Source organism: Myotis yumanensis, unplaced genomic scaffold, assembly GCF_028538775.1.
Source record: "Myotis yumanensis isolate MYYU_CA2020_CCGP unplaced genomic scaffold, mMyoYum1.0.hap1 SCAF_4, whole genome shotgun sequence".
Lineage (NCBI taxonomy): Eukaryota > Metazoa > Chordata > Mammalia > Chiroptera > Vespertilionidae > Myotis > Myotis yumanensis.
The window spans coordinates 100,935,656-100,954,465 of record NW_027223755.1 but is presented as its reverse complement, the minus strand read 5'-3'; the positions used below and the strand labels follow the sequence as shown (position 1 = coordinate 100,954,465).

The following is an 18,810-nucleotide window of genomic DNA, read 5'->3' as shown; positions in this document are numbered from 1 at the left end:
GAGCAGGAAGCAAAGTCCCAAGTCTGTTTCTGGGTCAGACCAGCCGGAGCAGAAGGAGCGAGGTTGGCATCCTCAAGGTAAGAGCCGGGTGAGAGGCAGGGGCTCCAGGGTAGGAGAGCTGCCTCACCAAGATGTGGGAGTCCAACAGGGGGTTGGAACAGGGCGGCAGGCTCAGCCTCAGGGAATGGGGTCCTCAGCCAAGGAGGCCTAGATACAGCAGGGACATGATTTGCAGGCAGGAATCAGATCTTCCTTCTAGAAGGGGCCACTGAGGACAAAGGGTGAGAGCCAGGGTTCGCTGACATCCTGGCCTTGGAATGTGTGGGGGGAGCTGGGCAGGGAGTGTCAGTGGGTCAAAGACCCCAGCTGCTCCTTTCTCTGAACACAGTGGGGCCACCCCTCACCCCACTACCATCTGTCAGGTGACCACCCTTCAGGTCTGCCGCAGATGTGTCCCATGGCGGGTTCTTATCCCTGGGTCCTGCTGGGACCAGTGAGCTGGGGGAGGAGGGGTGTCAGGAATTCTGAGCAGCCAAAGGAAATAGCCTGGTGGACAGGGAAGGGGGAGGGGCTGCTGGTGAGTATCCCCATAGACCCGGGGGCAGAGGAGAGGGTCTCAGGGGAACAGGAACCAAGCTTGGGTTTTCTAGGTATGGGGGGCACAGCTGGAGGGGCTGAAGAGGATGGGCAGGAGGTGGGGCAAAGCTTGGCTGGTGGCCACAGGAGCTCCCTCAAAATACAGTTTCCCACGGTGGGTGAGGAGACAGTGTGGGAAAGGCTCACTGTCTGAATTCAAATAACGGACTCAGACACAGAGTCCAGCAAAAAGGAGACTTTTAAAACTTTCTCAATAGGTGGGTGTCCATTGGTGCAGGCTCACCTGAATTAGCTGGCACAGGCGATATTGATCCTCTTGTGTGAAAGTCCCTCCTCCAGTTCTTTGGCTGAGTATATGGAGTTTACGTTCTATCCCATAGGTCGCCTAGGTCTTATTGTCTCTTATTGGTTTTTGTTGTTGTTGTTGTTGTTGTTGTTTTTATTGGCTGGGGCCTTTTCTACTTGTCTCCACCTCCCTTTGTCTAGGGAATCTTCCTGGAAACTGTGCTACCAGCCAGGTGCACAGCTCTCATAATCTCTCCCCACCTCTCCTCCCACATCCTGCTTGTTCCTGGGATGTTTAGTAGCTGACTGGCTACAGGCTGTTTCTTTTCTATGAAGATGAATCATAGAGGCATGTCTCCTACAACGGGAAGCCCCAGGCTGGCTGGGGAGCTCAGAGGCAATGGGGGTGGCGGGGCGGTGAGCTCTTCCCCAGGCCTGCAGGGGCCTGGCCCTGGGACTCCACAGACAACCCCCATCCTGCCACCCCCAGAGAATGGGCCTGGTCCAGGGCCACTAACCCTCAGGTCTCTTGTTGACCAGGTGATCCCCTCAGGGCAGGATCCCTGTGAGGTTGGGACCTGGCTTCCGCCTTGGAGGAGCAGATCCCAGAGGCCCTAGGTGAATTGGAGTGTGTGGGAAGGTGACTTGGGGTGTTCTCCCCACAGGTGTGAGCTCTGAGTCCTTGAGAAGATGGCCACAGAAAAATATGCCTCATTCGCCCTCTTTCTGGTGAGATTCAACCAGCCCTGGCCATGCCCAGCCACCAGTTACTGGGACAAACACAGGACTCTGGTCATTTCCCCCACTGACAGGGCGCACCCGGGACAACTCAGGGCCTATAAGGGGGCCCACTGCTTCCCCCTGGGCTAAGACCCCAGGACCATGGGATGGGGCATCTCAAGCGACAGGCCAGCAGTTCTCAGAGGACCCAGGGTATAGGGGCAGAAACAGAACATTGGGGACCAACTAAAATTGTAAGAAACATTAACCATGCTCTGTTAACCGTGATTGTTTTGTTCTGATGAAAGAAGGCACATTCTGACTGGCTGGGAGCTCACCTGGAAATGCAGCCCATCATCCCCACCAGGGAGCTGCCTATTATCATGGAAAGACTAACAGCCTAGTTGTAGAAACCAGAGCCTGGAGCCCTTCCCATATTGCCAGCCTTTTGAAGACCCCCAGCCTTTGCAGATGCTCAGGCCTTTGCAAATCTCCAGCCTGTAAACTGCCCATTTGGCATACCCTTGCCTACTTCCCCATGTAGTCTTTGTCCTTCTACCCAATATAAGCAGCGGGCTTATGGTGGGGTGCAGAGCAGATGTTTGGGGATGACCTGCTGCTCACCTCACTGCCCGCAGCATTGGAATAAACGCTCTACTGAATTGGCTCAAGGAGTGACAGGCAACACAGACCCCCTGATTGTCCGGTTACACAGGGACCCCTCAGCCTCCATCCCCTGCTGGGGGAGTCAGAAGGGCCACATCCCCAGAGCCTGAAGGACCCTCTACAGCAGCGGTTCTCAACCAGTGGGTCACGACCCCTTTGGAGGTCAAATGACCCTTTCACAGGGGTCGCCTAAGACCATCCTGCATATCAGATATTTACATTATGATTCATAACAGTAGCAACATTACAGTTATAAGGAAGCAATGAAAATAATTTTATTGTTGGGTCACAACATGAGGAACTGTATTTAAAGGACCAGAATGTTGAGAACCACTGCTCTACAGTGTGCCTAGCTCACCCTGTGAGCAGCTCCACTGGCCACTTGCTTTCTCCCTCCAGCCCAGGGGTTGGAGAGTGCCATCCCCATGACCTAGGAGGTGGCAGCGCCCAGAGGGCCAAGGGCCATCCTGAGGCCACCAGTTGCTCACTACAGAGGGTGGAGCAGAGCCAGCATCTGCCTTGAAGCCCATTCTTCCCACTCAGCTCAGTGGATGGGGCCATCTTGAGTGTTCCTCTTCCCTCTGGTTCCACCCATCCTGTCAGCCGGGATCCTGAGCCCCTTAGTCCCCTCATTGTCTCTATCCTGCGGGGTGAGCCTGGGGTCACAGGTCACCCTTCCCCTTTCTTCCTCCATATAGGGAGCAAGTAGTCTGAAAATATTGGCATCAGGAACCAGTGCGCTTGTGTTAGCCGTGGGCTCGGTGGCAGTAGGACTCACAGGAATCAGCTTCCTCTGGTGGACTAAGGTCAGAGCAAGCCTGGGATTAGCATCTGGGGAGGTCTGGGGCTGGCTGGGGGAGGGGGTGGGGGCTGTGTATGAGTAAGAGGGAGGGCTGTGGATGGTTTGAGGGAGGCACAGTTCAGATCTGAGAAGGTAGTGGGGCCCTCCATTGGCCTGGAGTCTGGCAGCCCCTCCAAACTGACTGCCCATACCCTCCTCCCATTGTCAGCTCCGGGCCCTGTCTGACCTGCCCACCTTCTTTTGCAGGCCGAAGAAAAGAAGGTCCAGAAAATCAAGATGCAGGAAAGGCAGTCCTCGGGTTACCTACGTCATTTCATTGTTATGTCAGGAATTGTTATCTTTCTTTTAATTTTTTTTTACTGTTTCACTTCATTTCTGACTTACGGCAAAAATAGCATTAAGTTGCACCTTGGGAACAGACCTCCAGCTTAACCGAGGACCTACTGTATTATTGACAGGAATCCTTTCCAATCCCCTGGCCAAAAGGAGAAGGCTCCACCTTCCTGGGGAATGTGTGAAGCAACACGCTACAGTTTAATTTTGATTATGAACAAAGTCAAATTTGAGCAAAATAAAAATTAATTAAATACACATTGATTGAGTGCATACTGTGTACCTGACTCTTCCAGAACCAGACTCTTTATCCCAGGATTCTGGGTCCTTTGAGACCCAGCCCTGGGGCCTCCCCACACCCCATCAGCCCCCACCTGGCCCTTCCCCAGGGCTGCCTGACCTGATTCATCCTTCAGACCCAGGCGGCTGGCTCTTCTGGGGCCTCCTCAGGGCCTAAAAAGGGAAAGTCACCTCTGTTTCTCCTCTACAACACTCACAGTCCGTACCAGCTGTGGGATTTCCCCACCAAGCTGTTTCCAGTCTCTGTGGACACCGACTTTGTTTCCTCTGATTTAACTCAATTCTGACACCAACAGGAGTTATTGAAGACCCCACAGATTCAGGGTTCGGTCCCACCAATCTGCCCCGACTTCAGATGCTAATCCCAGATAATGGGTCCCCAGTTACCCACAAATTTCTTTCCAGGGATTCCCACAACTTCTCCTTGGGTTCCATAATTTGCTAAACTGGCAGTGGGACATCCCTCTCACAATCCAGGACCACTGGCTCCTAACTGCTCACCTGCCTGCCTGCCTCATCGCCCTTAACTGCCCCTACTTCCAGCCTGATCACCCATAACCGCCTCTGCCTGTCTGCCATGTCACCTACAACTGTCCCCCCCTGCCAACCTAATCACCCTTAACTGTGCCCCCTGCTGGCGTGGTCGCCCCCAACTGCCCTTCCTGCCAGCCTTGTTGCCCCACCCAGCCTGCTGTTCGGTTGTCCGTTCAGTTGTTTTCTTCGTGATGGCCGCTGGCTTTTTATATATTAGGATACTTGGGGGTAGGGGGCCTGCTGAAAAGTAAAAGACCAATCAGTCAAAATCCCATCACTTAAAAATGATAAAATATGAAGTGGCATTCCCCTCAACTGGCCTGACCCTTCAGCCCTGCACTGCAGAGCCCCCCAGAGGCACAGTGGGAGCTGCTCACTGGAGGGGCCACAGAGCACCATGCAGGCTGAAGGGGAAAGCAGTTTTTAGGGGTAAAATAGGCAGGTTTAGGAAGTTTCAGGAATTAGGGGTTCCATGGGGAGAACCACAAGGCTGCAAAGCTGGGAGCTGCCCAAAGGTATACATTTACAGAATAAGGGAGCAGCCAGGAGGTGTGCATTTACAGAGTAAAGGGAAGGAAGCCACTCACTCAGAGAAGGAAGAGGAGGCCAAAGGGAATAGAAAAACAAAAGGGAGAGAAGAGGGGAAACCCACGTGGGGTTTGAGCTCTGAAGCTGCTATAGACCAATCAGAGGAGATATCGGGACACAAAGAACTGCAGCCTTTATAAACCTTAGAAAAGGGACTTAGTGGGACTCTCTCCCCCTCCCCACCCGGGAGTCTGTGCTTGTTTATCAATACATTTCCACCTTTTCCACCTTTTGTCTGTGGCTTCATTCTTCCAATCCACCTGGACAAGAAACCGGGAAGCTACCTTTGCATCCTGCCCAGTTTGAAATTCGAGTTTCAAAGGTGCAACAGAAACATTTGTGGATGAAAGGGGCCACATGCTAACCTGACAAGCTCAGGGGAGGCCTGCATGGTGGTCTTGCAAACTCAGAGACCTAAAGTAACCACAAAGGATGGTCTGATATTAAACTTTAACTAAAAGCAGTTATGATGGGTAGCTACATCCTAGGCTGGTATCTTAACTGACAAGGTCAACCACCTGAACTGAGCCCATCTATCTCTTTGCATCTGTAATAACATACCCTTGAAATGTCTGGGTCACTTGTAACTTCCTTTTTTCTGGAGCCCTTGGGGCACAACCTAATGCACCAGGACAGACACCACAAACTCCTTCGTTGTTACCATGTTAATTGATCCTGCACCCACCTAAGTACGTGTCTATCATTTTACTTTTTATCCAATCCCAGGGGTTCCCCCACACACGCGCTTTGCTTTCTCCCGCCTCTCTAGTCTATCACCAATGCATTTCATGTAACTCACCTACGTCTCTTTCTTTGATTGCAATGTATAAATATGGATGTAACCCGCCATTCTCCAGAGCATTATCTCAATCCCTTGAGGTTCTGCTTCCCAGCAACTGTAGAGTTTGGCTCAAATAAACTCACAAAAATTCTTTACGGGTTTGAATGTTTTTATGTTAACACATTCATGTACATATACTGTTGGCACAACTCCATAATATAAAAAATTAGAAAAACACTAAATGCCCATCTACAGGGTATTAGTTCAATTAACTGAAATAATCATGCATTTGAACAGGAACTCTGTGTTCTCGTAGTTCTCAAGGCACATGTCAGGCAGGCTGCATGCTCAGCAAGGTTAGCTGGGTGGGCAGATGCAGACACAGGGATGGTGGGTGCTGGGTGGGTAGGTGGCGGGCGGTGAGCTTGATTGTTATTTTGTCTGTGTCGGGGCCCCTCCCTGAGGGTCCTCCCCTGTAGGACTTTCCCCAGGAGCCTCAGGCCCCTCCTGCTGGCCTTCCCCAGGGAGCCCCTTGGTCGTTGCCCTCCCAGGCCCAAGTGTTACCTCCTCCAGAAAGTTTCCCAGGACTGAAGGCTTCTGGCTGTTCTGAGAATAAACAAGTAATCTTTTCTGTCAAAGAGCCGTTTAGGCAGCTGCCATTTAGGCCCACAGTACTTACAGCTTCCCTGGGGGCCACCATCTTGGGCTCTGACTTTCCCCACCCCTTCCTCTGAATTAGCCAATCACACAATAATGGGAAGCTGAGCTCTGAGCCCTGACCAGTCAAGTCAGAGTTCAGAGTGAGGGGCAGGGCAGACCCTGCGTCAGGAAATAAAACCCCATTAGACTTCCCTTTGGGTGTGCTTTGTCCTTGATCACCAGCTGGGAGAGCACCCTTTTCTGTACAGGGGTAAATTGGTCTTGCAGATCCAGTTTTGAGTGTTTATCTCATTCCTGCTACATTTCTGATAGCATTTCTACCACTGTGAGCTTCCAGGGGAAGGGCCTTTGCCAAAAATGTTGGCTCTGGGGATTCTGAGTACGGGATGGGGGCTGCAGACTGTGGGGCAGGGACTGGACACAAGGACTGGACCCGAAGCTCTGTTTGCCCCACTGGCTCAGGGTCCTCTTCAAATGGCTCAGGGACTTGGGAGATGGCGGCGTAAGGTACAAACCTGTGCATGCTGCCTCCCACAACAACATCGAGACTACCAACTATAAACGAAACAGTTGTCATTCAGAACCATGGGAAAGCTGGCCCAGTGGAAGCTCTACAACTGGAAGGAAAGAAAAAAGAGCATTGAGACTGAGTAGGTTGTGCTGAGGCTCCAAGAATGGAGGTTCGGAATCTGGCACCAGGCTGGCTGCAACTGGCTAGGTGGTTTTTTTCAATCAGAAGGGGACGCAGACTCTCAAATCCACTGAGCATGTTTGGGGTGGGATTCTGAGGTCCCCGACCCCTACGGGGAGAAGGGGGATGGCCTTGCAACGGGCCGGAGAGTGAGAGTGGCTGTCTCGCTGAGCTGCTCACTGGCACTTGGGGACGTGAGTCGCTGAGTCACGGAGAGGTGAATAGATGTGGAGACGCCATTACCCTTGGCCCTGCCCTGGTGATTCCCAGGGATCAGGCTCTACTCAAATTACATCCCCACCCAAGCTGTGCTAGTGGCACAAAGAGAACCACCGGCACTTTTGCAGCCCAGCTGAATGCAGATTTCAACTCCTCACATACATAAGGGACACACTAAAGAAGCAAAATCAGGTTCGGAGGGAGCCCGAGTCAGACACGGCTGGGCCAGGGAAGTGGAACCTCTGTACCAGCAAATGCACAGGAAGGCCCACCAGATCCAGTCTCACATGGGACGCTGGGAGACGGCAGATAGGCAGTCTGTGCACTTGGTAGAAATGAAATCCATGCAAGCATACCAGGTATTCAGCCACCAGGAACGCCTGGAGATTTTGTCCAGCAAGGAGCCGCCCAACAAAGGACAGAATGCCAAACTTCGTATTGCTGAGATGGCCCCCATGAGGCCGAGGTGGCCCCCGTAGGGCCAAGGCCGACCCCGAGAGGCTGGGACGGCTCAGGTGGGGGTGGGATGGCCCCGGTGGGGTTGAGACACCCCGGTGAGGTTGAGACAACCCCGGTGAGGTTGAAACCGGCCCGGTGAGGCTGAAACAGCCCCAGTGAGGCTGAGACAGCCCCGGTGAGGTTGAGATAGCCCTGGTGAGGTTGAGATGGCCCTGGTGAAGTTGAATTGGCCCCAATGAGGTTGAAACAGCCCTGGTGAGGCTGAGACAACCCCGGTGAGGCTGAGACGGCCCGGGTGAGGTTGAATCGGCCCTGGGGAAGTCAAGATGGCACCGGTGAGGTCAAGATGGCCCCAGTGAGGTTGAAACGGCCCCGGTGAGGTTGAATCGGCCCAGGTGAGGTTGAGATGGCTCCGGTTAGGTTGCAATGGCCCTGGTGAGGTTACAACTGCCCCAGTGAGGTTGAAACAGCCCCAGTGAGGTTGAAACGGCCCCTGTATGTTCAAGATGGCCCCTGTGAGGTTGAGATGGCCCCTGTGAGGTTGAGACGGCCCCGGTGAGGTTGATTCAGACCCGGTGAGGCTGAATAGGCCCTGGTGAGGCTGAATCAGCCCCGGTGAGGTTGAGATGGGCCCAGTGAGGTTGAGACGGCCCCGGTCAGCTTGCAACGGCCCTGGTGGGGTTGAAACGGCCCCTGTGAGGTTGAGGCGGCCCCTGTGAAGCTGAAATGGCTCCTGTGAGGCTGGGACAGCCCCTGTGTGGCTGAGATGGCCCCTGTGAGGCTGAGATGGCCCTGGTGAGACTGAGATGGCCACTGGGAAGCTGAGAAATATACCACACGAACTCACTCATTTATGGATAATAAGAAACATTACAGACTGATGAATAAAAATGGATACAGAGGCAGAACAGCATTGAGCAGAATGTCAAACTACAGTGGGAACCCTGGGGAGGACTGGGGGGAGTAGAAGATCAACCGAAGGACTTATATGCATGCATATGAGAACAACTAATGGACACAATACACTGGGGGTTGGGGGAAGCCAGGGAATGTCAAGGGGGAGAAAAAAGGAGACATGTGTAATACTCTTTGTAATACATTAAGAAAAAAAAAATTTAATAAAATAAAAAAACAAACAAAAAACAAATGACTCAGAATTATGGAATCTTTGGCCTCAGTCCCCACCACCCCCTGGCACTGCCCCTACTGTCTGGGGCTTCAACTATATTTCTCCTCCAGCGGCCATGAGGCAAGCCTGCCCAGGCATTGATTTTCTCCTCTGTCCCTCACCCTCAGTTGTCCTTAGTTGACTCACAAAAAGCTATGTGTTAACTGCTTTTTCTTCAGAGCAAGTGAAAGGAAAACAAAACAAACTGAGTCATAATCACCTCAGAAAAAATGTCACATGATTTCAGGGAACCCACTGCATACACACGAGGGAAGAGTAGGAAGCAAACTCCCAAGTCTGTTTCTGGGCCTGGACCAGCCAGAGCAGGAGGAGCGAGGTTGGCCTCCTTTTCAAGGTAAGAGCAGGGGGACAGGCAGGGGCACCAGGGTAGGAGAGCTGCCTCACCAAGATGTGGGAGTCCAACAGGGCGTTGGAACAGGGTGGCAGGCTCAGCCTCAGGGAATGGGGTCCTCAGCCAAGGGAGGCCTAGATTCAGCAGGGACATGATTTGCAGGCAGGAATCAGATCTGCCTTCTAGAAGGGGAACTGAGGACAAAGGGTGAGAGCCAGGTTAGCTGACACCCTGGCCTTGGAATGTGTGCCTTGGAATGTGTGGGGAGAGCTGGGCAGGGAGTGTCATTGGGTCAAGAACCCCAGCTGCTCCTTTCTCTGTAACCAGTGGGGCCACCCCTCACCCCACTAGTTCCTCCCCAGATGTGTCCCATGGCAGGTTCTTATCCATGGGTCCTGCTGGGAGCAGTGAGCTGGGGGAGGAGGGGTGTCAGGAATTCTGAGCAGCCAAAGGAAATAGCCTGGTGGACAGGGAAGGGGGAGAGGCTGCTGGTGAGTATCCCCATAGACCCGGGGGCAGAGGAGAGGGGCCCAGGGCCCCAGAAGCCAAGCCTGGGTTTTCTAGGTACGGGGGGCACAGCTGGAGGGGCTGAAGAGGATGGGCAGGAGGTGGGGCACAGCCTGGGCTGGTGGCCACAAGAGCTCCCTCAAAATACAGTTTCCCAAGGTGGGTGCGGAGACCGTGTGGGAAAGGCTCACTGTCTGAATTCAAATAACGGACTCAGAGACAGAGTCTGGCGAAAATGAGACTTTTAAAACTTTCTCCAGAGCGGGTGTCCGTTGGTGCAGGCTCACCTGAATTAGCTGGCACAGGCGATATGTATCCTCTTGTGTGAAAGTCCCTCCTCCAGTTCTTTGGCTGAGTATATGGAGTGTACATACTCTCCCATAGGTCGCCTAGGTCATATTGTCTCCTATTGGGTTTTCTTTTCTTTTTAATTGGCTGAGGCCTTTTCTAGTTGTCTCCACCTCCTTTTGTCTAGGGCAGTGGTCGGCAAACTCATTAGTCAACAGAGCCAAATATCAACAGTACAACAATTGAAATTTTTTTTGAGAGCCAAATTTTTTTTTTAATATATTTTATTGATTTTTTACAGAGAGGAAGGGAGAGGGACAGAGGGTTAGAAACATCAATGAGAGAGAAACATCGATCAGCTGCCTCCTGTACATTCCCAACTGGGGATGTGCCTGCAACCAAGGTACATGCCCTTGGCTGGAATCGAACCTGGGACCCTTGAGTCTGCAGGCTGATGCTCTATCCACTGAGCCAAACCAGTTTGGGCAAGAGAGCCACATTTTTTTAATTTTTTTTTTTAGAGGCCCTTTTATTTTTTATTCTGATTAGCCATTTTAAACCAACAAGGAATAAAAAGAAATCCTGATCTAACCAGCTCCCCCCTGACTTGTGTTATTTTGTCTGGTTAAGGCTGGGTGAATGGTCTCTGGTGGAGAGTCATAAAGAAAGCCTCAGAAGTTCTCTGGTCCTGACCCATCTTTAGATAAGACTATAGTGAAAATAACCACTTAAGACAACAGGTCCTGGTGGTTTTTCCCCAGTGATTTAATCTCAAAAATTCCTGGGGATGGGAAATCATTTGCAACTACTAAAGTCTATCATTTCGAAGCTTAGAGAACTCTTGACTTGTGCCACACTTGTTTCTTTCTTTTTTTAAATATGGAACCCTTCACGAATTTGCGTGTCATTCTTGCACAGGGGCCGTGCTAATCTTCTCTGTATCGTTCCAGTTTTAGTATATGTGCTGCCGAAGCGAGCACCACACTTGTTTCTTAATACAGAATTGTCTCTGAAAAGTAAAGTTCATTTTGGATGTAGCCAAAGGGAAGACTGAATGATCAAAGTATGGAAGCCCTCTTAAAGGCCAACTGTACATATAAGTGGCAGTTCAATTTGATATCTCCGATTTTTGTCTTCTATTTGCAAAAGCAAAAGACTGTGCCCTAATTTTAACAGGCACCCTTGGACACTTAATCTCAGGAAACTGGCTAGAACCCTTTATTTTCACTGTTGATAACAAGTATATGAACTCTAAAATCCTACTGTAAAACTGGAGCTAAATGAATGAGTGGTTTTCCCTCTACAATCTAGAGGCTCGTAGCAATAGATTTTAACTGTTCTGCCAATTTAACTTCAAGTCTGATTACATTAGGCTAGGTTTTCTCAGATTTTTTTTTCAGTTATTTGGCCTGCAAAGACCAAAGAGACTTAACTTTACATTTTGTTAGTTTAGGCTGCTTTTTTATTGCTGTCTTAGAAGCTTAGAAATGTTTTCACATCAGCCAAATACTTTGTCTTAACTAAGGAATGATGCAGTTCCAGAGTTCTTACTAGTAGTACAAAGATAAGAGAAGCATTTACCTTTGCTTGCCAGATATTCACTTCAAAAAAATCATGGGCTTGATCAAGAATCAACTTGTTGAAGTACAGTGGTGATTGACTGTAGGTGCTTTTTTGGTTGGCTATTCTGTTTCAACACAAAATTGACCTAGAATACAGTCAAACCCTAACTGGATCAGCTCTTCAGATGGAGTATGAAGCTCATCCAGGTGTTTGGTTGTCAACATTATGGGCAAGGTGTTATTTGTCTGTGGAAAGGTATTAACAAACTCTTCCTAACTTTTGGACCATGTTCCCCAATTTCATTTTGGTTGGTCCCCTGCCTACTGATAATATAATACAAGGTCCAAATCCCTCCAGGTGTTAGCATGCTGTGGCTTAAACTCTGACTCTCACAGAAAGGCACTTACCTCTTTTTCTTTTTCTTTTTTAAAAATATATTTTATTGATTTTTTACAGAGAGGAAGGGAGAGAGATAGAGAGTCAGAAACATCGATCAGCTGCCTCCTCCACACCCCCTACTGGGGATGTGCCCGCAACCCAGCTACATGCCGTTGACCGGAATTGAACCTGGGACCCTTGAGTCCGCAGGCCGACGCTCCATCCACTGAGCCACACCGGTTTCGGCAGCACTTACCTCTTAATAGGCAGCCATACTTCAGCCAGTTTGATAAATGCAAAATTTTTTTTAAAAGAAAAACCCTAACAAATCAGATAAAGTCCTAAATCAGACAAACTGCACAAAAGAGATGAAAAGAAAGCTTCCCTGGGAGAGGAAGAGATGTCCATGAGAAAGCTGGACTGAGCCTTACAAAAGCATGGCCCTTCTCTCTCATAATGCATTCCTCTTATGAGCACAGTAGGTCTGCTTCTGATCCAGCCCCCGGAGATGCTCCTAAGGCAGTGTCCACGAGCCAGGAAAGCAGCTTTTGACAGCAGGTTCAGTACAGCAGGAAAAGTCCTTCTGACAGAGTCCAGTTGTCCTGTTAGCGGAGGCTGCTGCTGCTGCTGGCCTGAGAACTGCCCATACCTGGGTGGTCTGGACTGTGTCGGTTCTTCTTTTTCTTCTTCTCTTTCTTCTTCTTTTTCCGTTCAGGATCCTCTTCTTTTTTTCTTTTTCTTTTTCTTGTGATCTGAATCAGATGGCGTTTCTGGGGAGACAGGATCCCGGGGACGGCTCTGTTTGTGCTTGTGGGGATTCTTTTTCTTGGGTGGCTGAATATGCATCCGACGATATTGCTCTGGCAACGGGCCAGTGTGGAGGCGGAATCCAGCCAGCATGGTCCCTGTGATAGGATTAAAAGAGCCACCAAGAATGGGGGGCTTCTCGATGAGGGAGCGGAGGCTGCTGTTATGGGAACCTGGCAGATCAATCATTCCGGGTAGGTCAGGCAGGAAGTTACTCAGCTTCTCCTTCACTTTCTTCCCACAGAATTTTTTATAGGCATGTTCCAGGTGGTAGTGTGTGATCAGGTTGGTGCTGCCCGGCAGTTCGCGCATTAGGTAGAAGGGACCGCAACCAGCTGCTGACTTGTCAGCACCGGGCGGGGCAGTGGCCGGGGTAGGGGGCGGAGCCGTGCCCGCCCCCGGCCTGGAGGAGGAGGCGGGGGTGGGGGTTTTCCTGGTCCCAAGCCGAATGCGGCTGGGGGAGGGGGTGGGTCAGCCTGAGCTCCGAACTGCGCCATGAAATTCTCCATCTTTCCTTCTGCCCCAGCGCTGTCCTGGTGTCTGGCGCTAGTGGTTTTCTATGGAGAGCCAAATTTTTTAAACTTAAACTATATAGATAGGTACACTACTATTAACTTAATTAGGGTACTCCTAAGCTGGCCTTTGCTAAAAACGTCCTCAATCTGATTGAGGTACGTTCGCTGAGGTCAATCCCTTCCAACTCTCGCATCCACACTCGTCTTGTATACTTGTTTTGTCTATCTCCTTTCGTTCATCCTCTCTTGCTGGGGTCCAGCCCCAGCAGGTCCAGGGGTTCCCAGAGGTGTGGACTGAGTCGGCAAAGAAGGAAGGACACGGAGCCAGCATTCAGTTGATCAGCATAGCCAGGTTCCTCTAGCCAGGATCTCCAGCCAAGTTGTTACATCTGTATTTATACCAGCCGATTTTAATCCTGTCAATTTCTATTACAAAGGTTAGGGGTTTCTTATCTCCATTCCAGGGAGTAAAGATTATGTAGCTTAAGCGTGGTTGTTCGTAGTTAAAGTGATTAACTACCAGCCTGGCACTTAGTTAAGGAGTTTTATTCCCTCCCTAACTTCAGGGAAAAATCCCTACCTGGGGAAACAACCTTTCTCGGAAAGGTGACCTTGGTTAAAACCAAGAAGGTGAGCAAACATATTAATAACAGTATGCCATATACACCAAGTCCCTTGAAACATATGCTGTGCAGATGTTTCTTCCCTGCAGCGACTGTGTCAAGCAGCAAGGATGGACCGGCTTCTGGAACTCTCTATATGTCCAAACCATCTCAACATACCTTTCTCAATCTTTGACACTACATCTTCTTTCACTCCACAACGTTCCCTAAAATTAACTTAATAAACTTTACTTGAAGTTGTTTTTTTTAATATATTTTATTGATTTTTTTCAGAGAGGAAGGGAGAGGGATAGAGAGTTAGAAACATGGATCAGCTGCTTCCTGCACACCCGCTACTGGGGATGTGCCCGCAACCAAGGTACATGCCCTTGACTGGAATTGAACCTGGGACCCTTGAGTCCGCAGGCCGACGCTCTATCCACTGAGCCAAACCGGCTAGGGCTTTACTTGAAGTTTTAAGTCAACTTCGCACTGTGGGGCCTTCACACTCGAGGAGCCAAAGAGCTGTATGTGGCTCCCAAGCAGTAGTTTGCTGATCACTGTTCTAGGGAACTTTCTTGGAAAATGTGCTAAGAGCCAGGTGCACAGCTCTCATATTCTCTCCCCACCTCCCCTCCCACATCCTGCTTGCTCTGGGGAAACTCAGTAACTGACTGGCTGCATGCTGTTCCTTTTCTATGAAGATGAAAATATGCATCTCCTACAATGGGATGCCCCACCCAGGCTGGGGAGCTCAGAGGCAATGGGGGAGGTGGAGTTGGGGATGGGGGTAGGTGAACTCTCCCCCAGGCCTGCAGAGGACACTCCTGAGCCCAAGGCAAAGCCTGGCCCTGGGACTCCACAGACAACCCCCCCTCCCTCCACCCCCAGAGAATGGGCCTAGCTCCATGGCCATTAACCCTCAGGTCTCTTGTTGTCCAGGTGATCCCCTCTAGGCAGGATCCCTGTGAGGTTGGGACCTGCTTCTGCCTTGGAGGAGCAGATCCAGAGGCCCTAGGGGGATTGGAGTGTGTGGAGGTGACTTGGGTGTTCTCCCCACAGGTGTGAGCTCTGATTCCTTGAGAAGATGATGGAAAAAGGAAGTTCCACACTCAAGCTCTCTTTGGTGAGATTCAGCCAGGCCTGCCCATGCCCAGCCACCAGTTACTGGGACAAACAGGACTCTGGTCATTTCCCCCACTGACAGGGCGCACCCAGGACAACTAAGGGCCTATAAGGGGCCCACTGCTTCTCCCTGAGCTAAGACCCCAGGACACATGGATGGGGCACCTCAAGCTACAGGCCAGAAGTTCTCAGAGAACCCAGGTGATAGGGGCAGAAATAGAATATCAGGGTCTGAAAGGTTCCGAGTTGGACCGGGGTCGCACAGAACCAGCTCAAGGCTCAGTGTAGTCAAAATTATATTTATTCAAGGCATCTGGGGACAGACAGGCTGAGTTCAAGAAGAAGTCAGCAGCGAATGGGGGAGGAAGCAGGCTTTTTATGTGCTTAGAGAGAGCTGCAGGTGGCTTCGGATGGGATGATAACGTATCTGGGCTGGGCTGCAGGCGGCTTCTGTTGACACATGTATCTGGGCTGTGCAAGAGTTGTAGTCTCAGAAGTCCTTATGAAATATTTGCTCAAGGGGAATATGTTTTTGCAAAGCTTACGCTTGCAGAACAAACTTAGTTTCTGCTAAGTTAGAGCCCTATTTCTTTTCTTTCTTAAATATGTTTATTTCAGAGAGGAATGGAGAGGAAGAGAGATATAGAAACATCAATGATGTGAGAGAATCATTGATCGGCTGCCTCCTGCATGCCACACACTGGGGATAGAACCCACAACAAAGGCATGTGCCCTTGATCAGAATAGAACCTCGGACCCTTCAGTCCGCAGGCCGACACTCTATTCACTGAGGCAAACTGGCTAGGGCCCTATTTCTTGATTAACCTTTTCAAGGACCAATTATAGTTTAAGAAATATATATGTATATACATATGTATATATATTAACATATATTTTTATTGATTTCAGAGAAAAAAGGAGAGAGAGAGAGAAACATCAATGAGAGAGAATCATTGATCAGCTGCCTCCGACATGCTCCCTACTGGGGATCGAGCTCCCAACCCAGGCATGTGCCCTTGACCAGAATCAAACCTGGGACCCTTCAGTCTGCAAGCCGACACGCTATCCACTGAGCCCAACCAGCTAGGACTGTAAGAAATATTAATCACGCTCTATTAACTGTGATTGTTTTGTTCTGATTAAAGAAGGCACATTCTAACCTGACTGGGAGCTCACCTGGAAATGCAGCCCATCCTCCCCATGACCTATGAGGTGGCAGGCCCCAGAAGGTCCAAGGCCCACTCTGAGGCCACCAGTTGCTCACTACAGGGAGCTGCCTATTATCATGGAAAGATTAACAACCTAGTTGCAGAAACTAGAGCCACCAGTCCTTTGCATATCACCAGCATTTTGAAGACCCCCCCCCCCCACCCTTGGCACATCACAGCTCTTTGAATACCCCCAGCCTTTGCATACCCACAGGCCTTTGCAAATCTCCAGCTTATATCACTTGTAACCTGCCCATTGGCATACCCTTACCTACTTCCCCTGGTAATCTTTGTCCTTCTACCCAATAAAAGTGGTGGGGCGCAGCTGTGGATGACCTGCCCCTCTCTCCCTCCATATAGGCAGCGGCTGGTGTGCAATTACTACTATCTGCATTGGGGATTGGTGCCCTTGTGCTATCCGTGGCCCTAGCAACAGGACTTGAATAGGAATCAGAATTGGTATCTTCCACTTGATTAAGGTCACAGCAAGCCTGTGATTAGCATCTGGGGAGGCCTGGGGCTGGCTGGGGGTGGAGGTGAGGGCTGTGTATGAGTAAGAGGGAGGGCTGGGGATGGTTTGAAGGAGGCACAGTTCAGATCTGAGAAGGTAGTGGGGCCCTCCATTGGCCTCCAAAATGGCTGACCATACCTTTCTCCCCTTGTCAGCTCCGGACCTGTCTGACATGGTCCTTCTTTTGCAGGCCTTCAAAAACAAGATCCAAGAAAAGTGTTGACAGGCATCCTTTCCAATCTCCTGGCCGGAAGGAGAAGACTCCACCTTCCTGGGGAATGTGTGAAGTAACATGCTATACACAGTTTATATTTTGAGTATGAACAAAGTCAACTTTTGAGCAAAACAAAAATTAATTAAATGCACATTGATTGAGTGCATACTGTGTGTCTGACTCTTCCAGAACCACACTCTTTATCCCAGGATTCTGGGTCCTTTGAGACCCAGCCCTGGGGCCTCCGCACACTCAATCAGCCCCACCTGGCCCTTCCCCAGGGCTGCCTGACCTGATTCATCCTTCAGACCCAGGGCCGCTGGCTCTTCTGGGGCCTCCTCAGGGCCCGAAAGGGGAAAGTCACCCCTGTTTCTCCTCTACAGCACACAGTCACATACCAGCTGTGGGATTTCCCCACCAAGCTGTTTCCAGTTCTCTGGGACACCGACTTTGTTTCCTCTGATTTAACTCAATTCTGAACCAACAGGAGTTATTGAAGACCCCACAGGTTAAGGGTTCAGTCCCACCAATCTGCCCCAACTTCAGATGCCAATCCCAGATAATGGGTCCCAGGTTACCCACAAATTTCTTTCCTGGGATTCCCACGACTTCTCCTTGGGCTCAATCATTTGCTAGAAGGGCTCACAGAACCCAGGAAAATGGGTTAGATCATTGGTTTATTATAAAGGATTTAGTGGCCCAGTGCACAGGGGTGGGGTGTGTCCCTCAGCTGGCCGGCACCCTCTCCAATCTGGGACCCCTCGGGGGATGTCTGCCGGAAGCCGGTCCACCCTTGCTGCTTGACACAGTCGCTGCCGGGAAGAAACATCTGCACAGCATATGTTTCAAGGGACCTGGTGTATATGGCATACTGTTCTTAATATGTTTGTTCCTCTTCTTAGCGCTACGTGTTTTAACCAAGGTCACCTCTCAGAAAGGTTGTTTCCCCAGGGGGGAATTTTTCCCTGGAGTTAGGGATTAACAGGACTAAGGAAGGGAATAAATCAGTAAACCCCCTTAACTAAGTGCCGAGCATGTAGTTAATCACCTTAACTACGAACGATCACCTTAAGCTACATAACCTTTACTTAGGATAATCTCCTTCAGTTACTTCCTTGTAGCTTAACAGAACAGTAGAGTATTGACCTTGGAATGGAGATAACACCTTTGGAATAGAATGGATAGGATTAAAATCAGCAGATCTAGATGGAGATGGGATTTTTGGCAAAGGTCGGATAAGAAACTATGGACATGAAACAAGGAACTGAAGAAGATTACCCAAAACATACCATGATGTGATTATAGACCAGGGGTGGGCAAACTTTTTGACTCGAGGGCCACAATGGGTTCTTAAACTGGACCGGAGGGCCGGAACAAAAGCATGGATGGAGTGTTTGTGTGAACTAATATAAATTCAAAGTAAACATCATTACATAAAAGGGTACAGTCTTTTTCTTTTTTTTTTTTTTTAGTTTTATTCATTTCAAATGGGCCGGATCCGGCCCGTGGGCCGTAGTCTGCCCACAGCTGTTATAGAGGCATGCTTATAGGATCAAATAGTATAAATACAGATATAACAGGACAATAAGAACAGAACCTGGCTAGAGAACCTGGCTAGGCTGCTGATCAACTGAATGCTGTCTCTGTGTCATTCCTTCTTTGCCGACTCTGTCCACACCGTTGGGAACCCCTGGACCTGCTGGGGCTGGACCCCAGCAGGTGTCTACAGGGGATTGGGCCTAAACTGGCAGTCAGACATCCCTCTCACAATCCAGCACCACTGGCTCCTAACCACTCACCTGCCTGCCTGTCTGATTGCCCCTAACTACCACCCCTGCCGACCTGGTCCCTCCTAACAGTCTCTCCTACCAGACTGGTTGCCCTTTACTGCCCCGCCCCACGCCGGCCTGGTCACCCCATGCTGCCCTGGTTGCCCA

The 18,810-nt window shown here is 50.3% G+C and overlaps 2 long non-coding RNA genes, 1 other non-coding gene and 1 pseudogene across 3 annotated transcripts; 2 read left to right on the top strand and 2 right to left on the bottom strand.

Annotated features, from left to right (window-relative positions):
- The first annotated feature begins 16 nt into the window (after positions 1 to 16).
- On the top strand, positions 17 to 3,623 carry LOC139008272 (uncharacterized). The gene is made up of 4 exons (XR_011471129.1): positions 17 to 77; positions 1,548 to 1,611; positions 2,967 to 3,074; positions 3,317 to 3,623. It is a non-coding gene; the product is annotated as an uncharacterized lncRNA (long non-coding RNA).
- A 5,456-nt stretch (positions 3,624 to 9,079) lies between these two features.
- On the top strand, positions 9,080 to 17,014 carry LOC139008268 (uncharacterized). Its single transcript, XR_011471126.1, has 3 exons — positions 9,080 to 9,158; positions 14,878 to 14,941; positions 16,850 to 17,014. It is a non-coding gene; the product is annotated as an uncharacterized lncRNA (long non-coding RNA).
- On the bottom strand, positions 10,824 to 10,930 carry LOC139009731 (U6 spliceosomal RNA). The gene has a single exon (XR_011471431.1). It is a non-coding gene; the product is annotated as a U6 spliceosomal RNA (small nuclear RNA).
- On the bottom strand, positions 12,284 to 13,207 carry LOC139008267 (mediator of RNA polymerase II transcription subunit 19-like; annotated as a pseudogene).
- Positions 17,015 to 18,810: the final 1,796 nt, after the last annotated feature.